This window comes from Opisthorchis viverrini (genome assembly GCF_000715545.1).
Source record: "Opisthorchis viverrini unplaced genomic scaffold opera_v5_85, whole genome shotgun sequence".
In the NCBI taxonomy this organism is placed as follows: Eukaryota; Metazoa; Platyhelminthes; class Trematoda; order Opisthorchiida; family Opisthorchiidae; genus Opisthorchis; species Opisthorchis viverrini.
In genome coordinates, this window is record NW_008751740.1 from 626,325 (window position 1) to 631,206 (window position 4,882).

General features: G+C 43.3%; 1 protein-coding gene across 1 annotated transcript in view; it reads left to right on the forward strand.

Annotated features, from left to right (window-relative positions):
- Window positions 1-567: 567 nt before the first annotated feature.
- T265_04834 (hypothetical protein) overlaps window positions 568-4,882 on the forward strand; it is a gene marked incomplete at both ends in the record, with an annotated part of 120,963 nt that continues 116,648 nt past the window's right edge. Inside the window, 3 exons of the mRNA XM_009169680.1 lie at window positions 568-621; window positions 647-783; window positions 824-907. The remainder of the gene's footprint in view (window positions 622-646; window positions 784-823; window positions 908-4,882) is intronic.

The following is a 4,882-nucleotide window of genomic DNA, read 5'->3' on the forward strand; positions in this document are numbered from 1 at the left end:
CAGAGTGTCAATCAGGTTTTGTCGAGTGACAACAAATCGATTGACCACAACAAAAACATAGTGAGTAAACCAAAACACTTCTCAAGCGTTCGTTCAATGACGCTTAATCCTTATTGGCGAGTGGAACCAACATGTTGACACTCTGAATAACGGACACAACAAACGGTCCAAGAGCTATTTGTTTAAAAGATCGATTTCTTCAAGAGCTGCAAAACTTTGCTAGGTTCGTCAATAGTTTCAATCGTTGTGCGCATCACCCATCCAAATCATTTGTAAGACCACAAATTAGAGCAGGAAATCGGTCTCAAGGTGTCCGAAGCAGTTCTTGTTAGATTTATTGGATAACATACACTTTTCGACCTGGGGTTGTACGAAAGCCACATGGTTTGAATTGAATTGGATGAGCTCCTTGTCTTAACACTTTTGGTTAGAGAAAATCATAATAATCGCTGGATAATGTCATACTAAAGTTCTTTTTAAAAGTCTTTCACTTTGCGTTGGGTCAGCTTCTGTGACTGTCAGAAACGGTGCGATACATTGGACGTTTTTGTCAAACACATCAACTAGGACGTATGTTTGAGAACCAAGCAAATGAGGACAAGTATGACTACCTGTTTAAAAGTACGTCATGAAGTTTTATCTCCAGTCGAACACGATTTCCACGCTAGTTGTGCTGGTCGGAGATACGGGAGTTGGAAAATCCAATCTACTCACACGATTCGTAAAGAATGAATTCTATCCCGATACAGGAAGCACTATAGGAGTGGAATTCGCATCAAAGTGGTAAGCTTTCCCCAGTCTAACTGAGACTTTCCCACTCTAGACATGTCTACGTACAAGACAAGGTGGTCAAGACTCAAGTATGGGACACCGCTGGCCAGGAAAGATTTCGCGCAATCACGTCCGCGTAAGCCTGATCTTCAGATTGCTGCAAGTGTGGCTTTTTAGGAAAGTTATTTTTTATGGCTGAAACCCATTAACCATTATCAGGACTACTTTTCTTATCAGTATTTTATCAACTAATTACTTTAGTGACTAAACTATAACCTTTGTAATGTACTACTCATAAGGTCCCTGAAAATCCATCGACAGCCCACGACCGGTTTCGCCCTTTTTTTGGGGGAGAGGCTCATTAGGTAGGCGCAGTCCCCGAGTTTCCGTCAACCTTATGTTTTACTTGAAACCAAATTGCACGAAATCAGCAAATATACACTCATTTGCAAACTAATTTGGTTTCATAAACGAGAGATTCAGCTGGGTTCCAGGTGAGTCTCTCGAGAAAAAAATTGGTTTGCAAATGAGTGTATATTCGTTAGACTATAACCTGTTTGCCAGCGTTACTAGAAACTTTTTACGTAGAGATTCGAAAAAATCAGTCTCTAATGAATCATTCACTCATACCTCATTTTGGCGCTTCTAATCACATAACAGACTGTCAAAGTCTATTCCATGGAACTAGGGTTCGTCTAGCCGTACACAAGTTTGGATTCACTGCAGTCTGAAAAACGTTTGTAAGCTGACTTGTTTACTAAACCCCTCGATCCCCCCTGCGTACGTCAGTAAACATCAATGAAAATAAATCGACTGAGCTATATGACCTCAAAATAAATCACCAACTAGTCGAGCCTGCGTTTGTCGAAATACAGCTTGTGACGTCCTCGTTATTGCTCGAGTCATCAATTAGCCCTTACAAGTTTGTTGAAAACTCTTTGATAGCCCAATTTTGACCTTCTTGAAGCTCATCATGTTAACGGAGTCCCCGAGTTTCCGCCAACTTCAATGAGACCAACTGAAACATGGGGCTGACTTCGTGCATACGTAAGCGAGATATCCCGTTGAGTCTCCGTGAAAGCCGAATTGATTTGCAAATGAGACCAATTTTGACCTTCTTGAAGCTCATCATAGTAACGGAGTCCCCGAGTTTCCACCAACTTCATTGAGCCCAACTGTAACAGGGGCTGACCTTGTTCATAACTGGTCACTGGGTTTGATTTACTATGCGGAAATGTCAACCCCCAGTCGTATTCCAAAGGCCTCGGGCATTGAATATTCTGTGTTTATTTTGGTCGAGGCTGAAGGTTTTCATACTTAAGACGCTTTTTCCCAAATTTGTTACCTTTTTATTCATTACGAAATTCGTTATGCTAGTGCGAATGCGGTTCGTGCAGTCAGTATACTTTCTGGGTTGGAAGTTGAAAGAAAGGTGAGGAAGTGGGGACAGGTAACTTTTGATTACAGCAGATCAAGTCGAAGGTTTAGCTTACCAAAAATTATTCCTCGAGGCCAGATGTGTTTGTTTTTGTATCCTTGTATGCTGGAGTAAACTTGGAGTATTTTAATACTGAATGAAGCGGTGTTTAGAGATAGCCTGAGGTGAAGTGCACCGATCGGTGGACGCCTAGGCTAGGTAGTTGAGATTTTCGAACACTAGGTCTGTTTAAGCTCCTCTGACGACTACAGGGGGTTGCAAATACATCCAGTAATATTCACAGTAGATAATATCTTTAATTAAACCAGTGAAAATCGCCAAGGCCCTTACAGTGGCACATCAGCAACAAGATCGTTCAAGGCTCCCAGGAAGTTGAAAATGTCCTTTCTTGAAAGAAATGGTGTTCAGACACAGTTGGACTGTAGCTCCAGCGCAATCCCAGCTGGCGTCAAATGGCACAAAGGCTTGCTGCCTAAAGACAATGCAATTCATCGATTTTTCGTCAGAATTTGAACACAGTTACTTTGTGGGGTATAACACCCTACGAAATTATCTGCTAGGTCATCAGAAAAAATAATGAACCTCTGAGTTCTTGCCAAAACAGCCCCCCTCATCCTAATGAGAACCAGATCACAAGACTTCTGTACCCGAACATCCGTCTGGTGTGTTCCAAAGGTATCCGGGAGTTTGGGGTGGAATGTTTCATTTGGCCTGGCAAGGATGTTTCAAACAGCCACTGTTTTCGACAAACATAGTCACGCAACGTGTAAAGTAGTTGTCAACAGCTTCAACTATCCAAGTCGTTCAGCTGTAGCACCCTTTCGGTGCTTAACTGTCATGCCACCCGAAGGTTGCACGAGGGCTGGGATACTGTCAGGTAGCCCAAGCCTAGACAGGGGAAGTGGAGAGGCAGAGGTCGGGTTCGAACAACAGATCTTCCGGTCACTAAATTTGCGCAACAGCTTCAACTATTCAAGTCGTTCAGCTGTAGCACCCTTTCGGTGCTTAACTGTCATGCCACCCGAAGGTTGCACGAGGGCTGGGATACTGTCAGGTAGCCCAAGCCTAGACAGGGAAAGTCGAGAGGCAGAGGTCGGATTCGAACCATGGACCTTCCGGACAGTAAATTCGCGCTCTAACCACCTGGGCCATCTCGTCCTTCAACTTTCCAAAGCACCGCTGAATTAAACTCCGAACAGGAACAACGTGAAGCCATCACGGGGATACATTCTTACAAAGCAAAAAATCAATCATAACCATTCACAACTCGACAAAAATAGAGTTTTCTTGTGTTGCTTCACAAAATCTTCAGCCTTATTCGGTATTTCAGCTGTAAAGCGCTTCGAGCAACGAGAGGGTGTGCTTAATTACCGACTAAGGTACGCCGTATCCAGCCAAAATGAGTCAACCATTGCTTTTCTTTGTTCATTAGCCGTGACCACGGCGAAATCTCTTCGAAACTGACCTTTGAAGTTGAACAGACTACTTAAGTTGTTGTTGGAATCAAGCCAAGAGATTGACTTTGAGGTTTCCAAGCCCCCTAGCCTACAGGATTACCTCATCCAGTGAAGACGTTCCTTCTTGTGTACCCTTGAGGAACGTTACGGCAGTAAATCAGCTGAGATAGTTGAAGTAGATTCTCAGTGTCAGTTATTATAACCCGGATCGTTTTTGCAGGACTCATGAGTTTGTTACCACTTGATCCACGAAGTGTTCTTCGTCCACAGAAATAAATTCATTCAAACTAATGTCATTTGGAATGGTGAATGCTGAGACATTGAAATTACAGCTGAAACCAATATCTTTCACCCCTGTTGCCTCGTGCGTGGGTAAAAATATCACACTGTCATCCGACAACACTTGATAACACTTTTCTTGTTTGCTGTCCACTAACAGCACTGACAGACCTGGGAATCAAACATTTTTCATCTACGCGTAAACTAGCAGTCTACTCACTGGGGATGGTGACAACTGCTTCAGTTGTGCCAGAACTACAAGGCTATGTGTGCGTGTCTGTCAACAGATTGCGACCACCGGCAGGCAGAATTCCACACGTAACTTCATCGAATGGACTGGACAAGATTACAGAGTCTGCATCAAAACGTTGGACTTTCAGGCGGCAGAACCTTTCTGTCTCTTATTCATCATAAGTTCATTCGAGTCAATGGAAAATATAAGCATTGGGGACGAGATGGCTCAGTGGTTAGAGCGCAAATTTACTGACGGGAAGGTCCGTGATTCGAACCCGATATCCGCCTCTCGACTTCTCCTGCCTAGGCCTGGGAAACCTGGTAGTATCCCAGCCCTTGTGCTTCCTTCTGGTGGCAAGGCAAGTTAGCACTGAGAGATTGCTACAGCTGTATAATAACGATACAATCGACAGCCTACTCTTACCAGCACTATCCAAGACCATGGAGTTACCAACAGCGGAAGTAAATAGGACCAATCTTCGAAAACGCGCATATTCACTTCCTCAATATCCTGCTGTCCGGATACATCCAAAATGCAGGTAAAGAGGAAGTGAAGTTTCGGATGCTGAAACTCTGGTCGAACTTATAAAAATCATTCGCCGATCGAAAATTAAGATATACGGTTTGGATGATTGCGCGCCGAGATGTTCAAAGAATTCAATATTTCTTAGTCCAAAAGACTATACATCTATCTATCTATCTA